Below are 12621 nucleotides of genomic sequence, written 5' to 3'. Positions count from 1 at the left end.
TGAAGTAAGCCAGAAAGAGAAGGAAAAATACCATATGAGATCACTCATATGTGGAATCTAAACAACAAAACAAAACAAAACATAAATACAAAACAGAAACAGACTCATAGACATAGAATACAAACTTGTGGTTGCCAAGGGGGTAGAGGGTGGGAAGGGATAGACTGGGATTTCAAAATGTAGAGTAGATAAACAAGATTATACTGTGTAGCACAGGGAAATATATACAAGATCTTATAGTAGCTCACAGAGAAAAAAATGTGACAATGAATATATATATGTTCGTGTATAACTGAAAAATTGTGCTCTACACTGGAATTTGACACAATATTGTAAAATGATTATAACCCAATAAAAAATGTTAAAAAAAGTGGGGGCTTTTGGGATTAGAAGAGGCAACTGATTCTTAATCCAATAAATAAAACATAACACTGGGGGAAAAAAACAAATTAGACAGCATCTTGACCCCAGTTTCCAAATATTCTAAGGATTTTGTAGCATTTTATTTCCAATCTTTGCCCATCAATTTATGTATTATCATTGTTCATTTTGAGTCCTAAACTTGGTTTTTCAAGTATAGTGTGAGGTAGGGACCAAGACTCATTTATTTTCCTATATGAGTATATATCTAATTATGCCAGCACCAATTTTTTTTTTGGCAGGAGGAAGTTATTAGGTTTACTTATTTATTTATTCTTAGAGGAAGTACTGGGAATTGAACCCAGGACCCCATGCATGCCAAGCATGCACTCTACCGCTTGAGCTATACCCTCCCCCCAAAAAGATGAAACAGATTTGTGGACCACATTAAAGGACATGGTTTTGGCTTTATTGTTTGTTTTTTGAGGGGGAGGTAATTAGGTTTCTTCATTGATTTCTGCTTGGAGGAGGTACTGGGGATCAACCACTGACCTCTTGAGTGCTGAGCATATGCTGTAGTACATGAGCTATACCCTTCCCTCTTCAGTTCTAAACTTTTTAATCCTATGAATAAAAGTATTGTCATTATCTTATTTAGAGATAGTGTTTGAATTTACCAACATGTTTACTGTTTTCTTTATTCTCCATTCTTTTTTGCATCTCAGGTCATCTTTCTAGATCTTTTTCTTTCCTTTTCTTTTGAAATATGTCATTCAGAGAAGTTTCTTAGTCGTAAACAGTTTTTGTTTGTGTATAAATATTATTCTTTTACTTTCTTGATAGATAATTTTGCTAGGTACATACTTTTAATTATTAGTTATTTTCTCTTAACAAAATTAAGTTATAACTCCATTGTTTCTAATTTCTGTTGTTGTGGTGGTGAAGTCAGCTGTCTTTCTAATGGCCATTCCATTGTAATTAATCCGTCATTGTTGTCAGACTGCTTTCAAGATCCTGTCTTTAGTTTTTGTGTTACACAGTTTCACTGTTACATTAGGAGTGGATTTTATTTTTTTTTTAACATATCTTGGATGTTTCACTTCCTGCATTTTTGGACCTATACTGTTTATTAGTTCTCTCAAATTTGTAGAGTCTTAAATATTGCCTCTCCTGCCTTCTTCTTGTTCTCTCCCCTGGGATTCCAATTATATATATGCTATATTTTCTCATTCTTTTCCCAATACTGCCAAAACTTTTTGTATTTTCATCCCCTGATCTCTCTTTGCTATATTCTGACAATTCTTTGGCTATCTTCTAGTTCACTGATTCTCTCCTAAATTGCATCTTAACTCCTATTTAGCCTGTCCATTGAGATTTTGATTTTATATTTTTCATTTTTAATGGTTTCATTTGTTTTTCCTCCAAACTTGTTTCTTTTTTCCTAACAGTTTCTTGAGTTCTCATCTTTGTAATTACATCTTTTATTTCTTTAAACGCATTATATGTAACTATTTAAAAATACATTCTCACATCCTTTGTGTTCCTGGGGATCTAAATCTACTGATTCTTGTTTCAGCTTATTCTCACTCATAGTGGCTTCTTATGTATTTAATACTTAAAAAACATGAGCTCATTGTGTGATCTTAGTTTATAGGCATTCTTGAGGTTCAACATGGGGAAACTTCCTTCAGAGTTGGTTTGCTTTTGTTTTTCTCAGCCAGTGGACAAGAGTTGCCCTCAAACAGGCCCACTTAAGCACATCTAATGGATGTGAGATCTCAGCTCAGCTTTCCCACCTTTTTTTTTCAACAAATATCAAAATACCCTCAGTAATCTTGGTATAAGTCAGTTAAGCTTTCCTTTTCTGGCTGCCAAGAAGTCCAGGCTGGTTCCTTGCCACCCACCTGAGTTCCCCCACTCTGAATCCTTACTGCTTCAGCTCTGGCCTCCCACCTCAGTGACCTTAGTTTTCAATCATTCCAGACCAAGATCACATTCATATGTGTCTATCTTGGGGAAATGGCATCATTTTTGAAGACCTTTTCTCCCTTCTGTGAGATCTCTGATGACTTAGAGAATATATCCTCATATATTTGGTCTCATCGTGTGAAGCAGTAAGTCTTCAGACCTCCTTGTTAGTCATCCTTCTTCATCATTATTTGCACTTGTTATGAGTGATTAACTCATGGGTCCCCTTGTTTGTAGACATTCAAAAGTTTCCTGTTGCACAAGTCCATCCACAATTCTTACTCTGTGGCTTACAAGGCTCAGAGAACCTTGCATTGTTTGTCTCTTCAAATTTACTGCCATTGACTCTCCTTCTTTGTCTCTACCTCCAGTCATCCTGGTCCTTTTTAGTTCATAACTATCAAGCCCCTCCTATCTCTGGGGCTTTGCACACAGTCTTCCTTTATTTACAAGCATCTCTCATGCTCTTTACATAATACCTCCAGTCTCAGTTCAAATGTTACCTTCCCTCATCACCTTATCTATGGTTTCATTTATTGCTCTTCCTCTCAGTCTTTTGCTGGTGGGCAACTTTTTTTGTATCGATGTTTTAAATTGCACTTTAGTTAAATTTCACAGTTTTTTTTTTTTTGCTTTTGTGCTACGTGATTTTGTCTGTCGTTTAAGAAATGTTTTCTTAGCCCAAAGCTGTTATACATATTTTCCTCTACAATAAGTCATACATATTTTCTTTTAAAGTTTTGCTTTAAAACTTCATCTGCAATTTTTTCCTGTGCCCACTAAGCCACTGGGAAATCCCTACTTACAGATCCTCCCAGCTGGCCCATGGGCAGCACTCCACACATCTCACTCACATACCCCACTCCTCACTCGGCAGCAGGCAACCTGTGTGCACTCCCAAAGGTGGCGGGAAGGGTAAGCTTTGGAAGATGGTTAATGAGCACATTCAGAAAGCAGGCCTGAATCTGCAGGCCGGGGAGGGCCCACAAACTTGAGCTGTAGTGCTGCTTTTGGGAAAAGCGAAGATAGGCTGTTAGCACTAGGCCTGGTGCATTGCAGTATTGAGAGTAAGCATACAAGCTTACGAATTCTTCCATTAAAAAGGAGCAAGGAGTATAAAGCAGGTATATCCATAGATGGTCTGAGAAAGCCTCAGAATATCTAGTAGGGCTGAAAAAAGATATTTCTCCCCAGAAGGCCATTAGTAAACACTGGAGGAGGTGACTGCTACTTTACATGTGAAGTCAGCAACACTAAACTCCAAGAAACATGAAAAATGAAGGAAACATGGCACAAGAAATAAACCTCCATATACACAATGAACTAATGTTTGACAAGGGAACCAAAAATACTCCAATGGGGAAAACATAGTCTCCTCAATAAATGATGATGGGAAAATGAATAACTCAATGCAGAAGAGTGAAATTAATCACTCACCTTACACCACTCACAAAAGTCAACTCTAAATCGATTAAAGACTTAAACATGAGACCTGAAACCATAAAATTCTTGGAAGAAAACATAGGGAAAATTCCTTGACGTTGGTCTTGGCAATGATTTTTTTGGATATGACACTAAAAGCACAAGCAACGAAAGCAAAAATTAATGCCAGACTGTATCAAACTAAAAAGGTTCTGCACAGCAAAGGAAACAATCAAAGAATGAAACAGAAACCTATGGAGTGAGAGAAAATATTTGCATGTCATATATCTTATAAGAAGTTAATACAAGCATACCCTGAAGATATCATAGGTTCAGTTTCAGACAATTGCAATAAGGCAAATATTGCAATAAAGTGAATCACACAAATTTTGTTTCCCAGTGCACATAAAATATATGTTTACACTATACTGTAGTCTGTTAAGTGTGCAATAGCATTATGTCTGAAAAACGTGCATGCCTTAATTAAAAAATACATCATTTACATATATGTAAATTAAAATATATGTGCAATTAAAAAAATGATCTATCAAGTCATGAAAGACATAGAAGAAACTTAAAAGACATATTACTAAATGAAAGAAGCCAGTCTGAAAAGGCTACAAACTGTATGATTCCAACCAAATGACATTCTGGAAAAGGCAAAGCTACAGAAACAATAAAAAGATCGTGGTTTCCAGGGGTTTGGGGAGAGGGAGGGAGGAATTAATAGATGAAGCACAAGGGAGTTTTAGGGCAATGAAGTTATTCTGTATGATACTGTAGTAGTGGCTGCATGTAATTATACATTTGTCAAAACCCATAGAATGTACAACATCAAGAGTGAACCCTAATGTAAACTACGGACTTTGGTTGATAATAATGTGTCTCCCGTAGTGATTGAGGTACAATGTCAGAAAAGCCTAGACTGTCTCTTTTTGGTCATGGAAGTTAAGTGATATTGTGGGTAATATAAAGGATCCATGGTCAACTGAGTTTTCATTTTGTTCACTTGTGTTATTCACTATTTGGGGGTGTATAATGTTTCTAATAAAACAATAAAGTCACATTATGGAGACCTAGGGAAAAAAAAGATAATAAGTTGTCCATGTTGGTTCATCGATTGTACCAAATATGCCACACTGACAAGGGATGTTGAGGGTAGGGGAGTATATATGTGTGGGTGGGGACCTTTGTATTTTCTGCTCAATTCTGTTGTGAACCTGAAACTGCTCTGAAAGAATAAAGTCTATTATACATTATTGCTAAAATACATTATTGCTAAAAAATGCTAACCATCATCTGACAACCCAGGGTTGCTACAAACCTTCAATTTGTAAAAAACACAATATCTTCAAAGTACAATAAAATGATATATGTCTTATCCCAAATGTACAAAGAACTCATACAACTTAATAGCAAAAACCTAAACAATCTGGTCAAAAAGTGGGCTGAGGAACAGAATAGACACTTTTCCAAAGAAGACACACGCATGGCAAACAGGAACATAAGAAGGTGCTCAACACGGCTATTCATCAGGGAAGTGCAAATCAAAACCACATTTTCATACCTGTTAGCATAACTATCATCAATAAGACAAGAGATGACAAGTTTTGGCAAGGATATGGAGAAAAGGGAACCCTTGTGCACTGTTGGTGGGAATGTAAGCACTATGGGAAAAAATATGGAGTTTCCTCAAAAAGTTAAAAATAGACCTACCACATGAACCAGCAATCCCACTTTTGAGTATGTATCAAAGGAGCTGAAAGCAGGATCTTTCCAAGATACGCAAACAACACAAGTGTCTATCTATAGATGAATAGATAAAGAAGATGTGATATATACATACAATGGGATATTATTCAGAATGAAATCTTGCCATTTGTGACAACATGCCAGGTCCTGGGGGTAAATAAAGAGAGAGCATTTCTTGCCCCTTCATACTCAGAGGTAGAGTGAGATAAGCTTCGCAATATAGATGTGAGTGAAGGGCTACAGGAGCCCAGGGAACGTGGCTGTAGGACTAGGAGTTAACTGTGGAGGCGACATCTTCTGCTGACTAATGGGGAGGGGAATGAAGCAGGCATGGCTGTGCTGGCTTGGCAGGGAGACTGCCCAGGCCAGCAGCTTCAAGGCTAATTAAGTGAAAAATGATGCGATTGATTTGTTTGCTTCCAGCCAAATAGGACTTGGTCAGCATGGAAAACCAATGAGTTGAAAATTTCTCCACTTTGTGCCTGCAAGATGATATCAGCATCTTCCCTCCGCTCTGAATGCTGCTGTTGAAATGTGGTGTTACTTCGGTATTTTTATGTGCATCACTGCAGTGGGGTGAGTGGGTTTGCAGCAACCCACAACAGAGTACGGTGGTCACCCTTGGATATGTGGAAGTAGAGAGGGAGGTGGGGACATTGAAAGGATGGCAGGAAATGACATGGTTGGATCTGTTTATATAGATCATTGCGATAGCGCCTAGGGGATGAATTAGAACGGACAGGACAAGAGGCAGGGGGGCTGGGGGTTGGGAGAGGGGGGCATTGGAATTATTCAGAAACCAAGGAGAGCAGAGGTAAAGAAAAAGAAACTCTTCCCAGGAGAAGTTGTTAGGATCCAGGATCCTATTTCATCCTTGGCAAATTCACAGCAGAAAAATTAGATGTCAGCTCTTTCATTATGAGTCTACTGAATTTGCTGAATTCGAACAGTTTATTACCACATTCTGCTTTTTAACTTAACTTGAACAATACTTTTTTGAATGACAACAATGTGTTAAACCCCAAGTGCATGATTTTTGGGGTTACAAAGATGAAGACTACATAGACCTGCTGCTGGGGATCCTCTGTCTCATCTGCTCTGGTGGGAACAGATGCGTGAACCAACAGCACAGCAGAGCAGGAGAAACGTGCCCATGTTACGTTCCATGTGCTGTGGGAACCCAGGTCTAACTTTCCAGTGGAGTCAGGAAAAGACTTCATGAGCTTGAAGGATGAGTAGCAACTTGCTAAATGATGGAATGGAGCAGGAAGGGCATTTTAGACAGAAGGGAAAAAGGCACAGAGGTGTGGCAGCATATAACATGGTCAGAGACTGATGTAATGATTAAGAGGTGGACTCTCCAGGCTTGTGTTTAAATTCTGGATCTTCCAATTCTAGACCCTGAGCATGTTACTTAACTTTCTGCGCCTCCATTCCCTCATCTTTCAAATGTGGTTATTAAGAATATTCATCTCATGTTGCAAAAAGTGAGAAAGCTTGGTGAAGAAAACCCTATCTTGTAGGATTGTCACAAGGGTTAATAATACCTGTAAATTATTTAGAACAATGCCTGGCATGGGGCAAATTATCAATAAATGTTGACAGCTATCATTTGACTTAATATTTAGGAGTTAAAAGAAGAGGGATGGGGGGGTGGAATGGAAGGTGCAACCATTCCTGCTTTTCCTAAAAATATTCATGGATGTCAAATAATTTAGGAGAGAGGGCTCCTAGGGCCAGGAGAGGCTTTAATGAAAATGCAGATGTTAAATCTATTGCTATGGACTGACTTGTATCCTTCCCACCGTAAAGTTGCATGCTGAAGCCTTAACCACTAATGTGATGATATATGGAAATGGGGCCTTAGGAAAGCAGTTAGGGTCAGCTAAAATCGTGGGTGTGGTGCCCTCATGATGGGATTAGCAGTTTTATGAGAAGACAGAAAGAGAGACAGAGAATGAGAGAGAGAGAGAGAGGTCTCTACCACGTGAGGACACAGTAGAAGGTGGTTGGCTGCAAGGAAGGAAGAAGGTCCTCACTCCTCACCAGGAACTAAATTTGCCAACACCTTGGTCTTAAATTTTCTAGCTTCCAGAGCTGTGAGAAATAAATGTCAGCTGCTTAAGCCACCCAGTCGTGGCATTTTGCTGTAGCAGCCTGAGCACCCTAAAACTGATTTTGCTACCAAGAAGGGTGCTGTTGTAACAAGTGCACGTGGAAGCAGCTTTGTCACTGCGTAATTAGTAGAGGCTGGACAAGTTTTGAGATGCATACCAGAAATGTTAAAAGCGACTCTGGTGAGGTCTCAGACAGAAATGAGGAACATGTTGTTGGAAACTGGAGGAAAGGCGATCCAGAGAATTTGACTGGACTGTTTTCTAGTGTATTGTAGCACGCAGAATTTGCAAGTGATGAAATCGGGTATTTATCCGAGGAGATTTTTAAGTGAAGCATTGAAAGAGTGGCTTTGTTCTTCCTGAATGCTTATGGTAAAATACGAAAGGAAAGAGATAAATCAAGAAGGGCTTGCTCAGCGAAAAGGCAACAGAACTTGAAGATTTGGAAAATTCTCATCCTTGCCGTATTGCGAACTGTGAAAGCTTGTGAAGAGCACACTACGAGAGTGACTGAATGACCATTTGATAAAGAGACCATGGGTGTGACTCTCGCACTTAACCTGGTATCTCAACAGAAGCCAGGAACAGAGATGCAATTAGACCAGTGGAGACATTGCCAGTTTGAATTACAAGGGATGGGGAAAAAAATGAGATGAAATGAAGGACGACTGTGGGACTTCTCAGACCCTCTAGGACTGGACCACAGAGCTGTTCAGCTGTGAACACGTGCTGTTGTTCAAGAAAAGGAGGAAGGACTCCCGAGATGATTCAGAGATGATCAGGGTCCCTGCCTGTGACGAGTAAGTGCCTGCTGTTTAAGCCACCCCGCCTGTGGCATTTTGCAGTATTTTGTCACCGCGGCTTGAGCAGACTCATGCAGTTCTCTAAGACTTAGAGGAGGGAATTTGAACTCCCTAACAGCTGGTGAAACCTGGGCTTGAATGCTGGGCATTTTCAGTTTATCCTCTGGAGCAAATTAATTACTTACTCACAAATTGCCACATGTCAGCAGCTGGATGCAAACAGCATGTTCCCCTGCAGAGCCAGCCACTCCTCATTCTTCCTGATTTTAGGACCAAGGCTTGTCTCATACATACATTGGAGGGAAATAATAAAACATGGGCCCCGATGTGGTCTGTGTTGGGTAGACAGCATGTGTTGGATATTTCACTGAGCCCTCTTTTCAATCAGTACAAATAAACGGTACCCACTCTTATCCCCCAAGTCTGATGATCTCTGTGTGGGGGAAATGCTGGACCAGCTTGAGACCCCAGGGCCTCCTGTAATGGAAAATACTGCAATATGCTGGGACTATTCACTTAGCTGTCTTGTACAATTATCTGTCTTTTGGGCATCCTGTTACCCAACTTTCTGAACTGTAATTTCTGCTTTTGGGGGAATGAGAGGATGACCACTTTAGGATTTCTCTGTGTCTGTCCTTATACTAAGAGGTGTCAGTGACTAATGAGAGTTTCTTTCCTTCCAATTACGCCCACTTTCCCACTCTAGACCCATTTATGGCAACCAGATCTCACTAGTGACATTGTTGGTGAAGGGCATTCCCCGCATCCTTTCTCTACTGGGTCTGGAGCCTGGAGACATAACACTGATTCAAAGAAGCAGAAAGTGTGCCACACACCTCCTCTGCTCTCTCCCAGCCAGGCACTGTGCAGAATAATGGTAGCTACCAATTTATTGAGTATTTGTGTGTGAATGGACACATATGTGCACACCAGGCTCTAAGCACTCCATATGCTTACTCTCATTCAATCTTCCCAACAAATTTATGGAATAGAAATGGTTGTGCCCAATTTGCTGATGGGGAAGCTGAAACTCGGAGATTTTAAAAAATGTGTATGAGGTGATTTAGCTAGAGAGAGGCAGGACTGGGACTTGAACACAAGTCTTTCGGACTCCAGAGACCTCTTCCTTAACCACTTGGATGTTCGGCCTCCCCTGATGCTAAAGCAGCACAAGGTTTGGTCCTTGTCCACAGGGATATTGTGCGTATTTTTATGGACTGTTACAGGGTAACTATTTAGGGGTTATTATAAAGGGAAGCATTAAGTTTAACTTGAGACTGAGGAGACTCAGAAAATAAAGAAATGCTTCTAGGTACCTGCAGGGATTCTGGTGATGGGAGCAGCATCATACTGTTAAACGTGGCCATGGGTCTACTTCTCAGAGAAGGGGCTTGTGACCCAGGCAGATGCCCCATCAGGGACTACTGAAGAAGGAAATAGAAGTATCTGGGTGCCCATATGGCAGTCTGACTTCCTCTTCCAGACAAAGATTCAGTTTTAGGAAAGTGGAGTCATGGAGTCATAGAAAGTCCTTGGTGATCATTTTATACACGTCTCAGTTTATAAGTGATGAAATCCTTGGCTCAGAAGCAGTGGCCTCTGAGAAGCCACACGGTGAGTGTTTGGGGGACAGCTGAATTAGGGTGAAAAGTCTGAGGAGAGGAGCACCCCGGGACAGGACTGCAACCCAAAGACCCTCCTCAAATGAGCAAAGGGAGGCTCAAGAACCAACTGGTCAGTGTTCCCTGGGCTGGCAACCAGCCCTCTTGTGAAAGATAGCCCTTTGCTCAGGCAAGCTTGGCGTCTCCACCCAAATCTCCAGATGTGTAGATCAGAGGAGGGGGTGGCAGTTTTGTCAATTGTGAAAGAGGATCTAAATTTCTGAGCCACTCCCTGATCCTCCATAAGCCTTTCAAACATTACTCTGGGGTGAAGGGATGATGTGTGTTTGTGTGTGTGCGTGTATTTGCACATACCCATATGTGTGTGTGTAACGTCCCTGCATGTGTGCCTGTGCAAGTACCTCTGTGTGTGTGTGTTGGGGGGGGTGTGTGTGTGCAGGGAATCCTTACAATTCAGGTGAGCGGGGAGCTGGCATAGCACAGAGACAAAGCTAAAAGAATCAATTCTGTATGCAGAGAGGTCTGTGTTCAAACTTTTGCTTTGCCACGTGCTGTGTGGCAAGTTACTTAACCCACAAGACTTAGCTTCTTCAACTGTAAAACCGAAGTAACAACACTTGTCTCACAGAGTCGTTATGCAGACTCACTGAGACAATATACAAGGCCCTTAGCACGATGGCTGTGTATTCAGTAAATGGCTTTATAGAAATCTCAGCTCAGTGATCACAGGAAAGGTGTGAACTGTCCATTTGAATCTCAGCCACAACTGCACTGGGTTGGAACTGACTCTTCTGCCCTCAAGGGCTCACAGTCAGGTGTATAGTTAAAATTCAAATAGTACAGAAACATGAAGAGTGAAAGGCTAGGTCTCTTATGCCTCAACCAGAAAGAAACTGTGCGTCCACCTGAGACATTCTGTGCAGGAGCCGCGTCTGTCCTTGGGTGCCTGTCTCTCTACATCATTATAGTATCTTTTAGAATTTGAGTAGAGAATATTCACAGAAAACTTTGATACTAGGCCAGCCCTGAATAGCTGCCCATGTCTCCCTAGGGAAATGGTATTCAAAGAACAGGGAAAATCATCTTCCTTTTTTTCTCCCAATAGAAGGATCCCTGCGGCTTCCTCCAAGAGCAACAGACATTAGACTTTGGGAAAAGTCTCAGGAAAAAAAATCCAGGCCCAGGGGCCACCCCAAATTCCTGACCGTCTCTGTCTTCCTCAGTATAGTAAGGCCAGCACGGGCCTAGAACCCCAGGTCTGTATGGGAGTCTAGCTGTGTGGAGACAGTCAGAGAGGAGGGCATGGCTTAGAAACACACGAAGTAGAAGCAAGCAGGACCAACAGGCCTGCTGCTCGGGGCAGATGACGGAGGAAGACGGATGGACTCGTGGGAGCGTTTGTGGAGACGGCTATAGATTTCCCCTGATGTAATTGTCACAAAACGACAGGAGGTAGGAACGAGGTGGTTGTACACGTTACAGATGATGAAGCGGATGCCTTCGGGGAGGTGAGGGGAATTTGCAAGTACTGTCCTCAAGGACACACAACCTGTTGTGCCTGCTCTGAGCATCCTAGCTGCTCACCACTTACTCAGCAACTGAGAATGTTGGGGAGAAGGGGCGGGGAAGAATGTGTTTGGCAAGAGAACTGGCTTTAGACTAGAATTCAGGGATAAGGAGAAACATGTGAGCCTAACAGTTGTTAACCGTGGTGAACAAGGGTTCTGATATTGAAAGAAGAAGAGTGGAAGTGTCCAGCTATTCTAAGGCAGAAGGAAAGAGTGAAGTGTGGCAAGAACAATACTTAAGACTTCATGTATGGATCATTGATGTGCAGGGTATAGGGGATGAATAAAGAAATGCCAACATTTTAACACAAAGTAAAATGACAGAAAGATATGTGACAGCGTATCAGCACAAAGAGCCTGGAGGAGTGGGCGTAAGTGTGGGGTGGGGACAAGAAGATGCCTGGGGTGGGGGAGTCAAGTAACCACACAGAAGGGTCCTAGATGAGCTCAGATATTTAAAAGCCTTGCATAAAAGTTTGAAAGATCTCCAAATAACCAGAAAAGACAAGAGAGGCATAGATGTACACAAATAGTGTTGATTAGGTAAAGCCCAGGGTGAGATGCAACTTGAAAAAAAAATTGTTACGGAACAAAAAAAAAAAAAAAGGAAGTTACCTTTGAAGCAAGATGCTGAAATAAGGACTGAATGATGGGCCCATGGCTTGGGGTAGATGGGGTGATGTTAATAAATGACAGAGAAACAGCTCTATTTTGCTTCTGTCTTCTCCCATCAGGCAGAATGACCTTAAACCTGGAAAGGGTAGAACAAACATGATTAAGAGGGAACTGAAATCTGAGATAGGGGAAGAGACGGTACGAAGCAGCTCTAAATGAGTTCAAGCCCAGATGAATTACTTTCAAGGGAGCTGGAAGAAATTGCAGATGTGGCCACAGAAATGCTGCCCTGAACTTCACCGAAGAATCATGGAGAATGGGGGAGGGGCCACACAACGGTGTGCTGCTCTCAAGGGAAAAAGGTAAGCTCCCATGGCTTGGTGTTGATACCCAG

The sequence above is a fragment of the Vicugna pacos genome, chromosome 21, assembly GCF_048564905.1.
Source record: "Vicugna pacos chromosome 21, VicPac4, whole genome shotgun sequence".
Lineage (NCBI taxonomy): Eukaryota > Metazoa > Chordata > Mammalia > Artiodactyla > Camelidae > Vicugna > Vicugna pacos.
The sequence above is the reverse complement of the archived record's forward strand: the minus strand, read 5'-3'. Positions refer to the sequence as shown.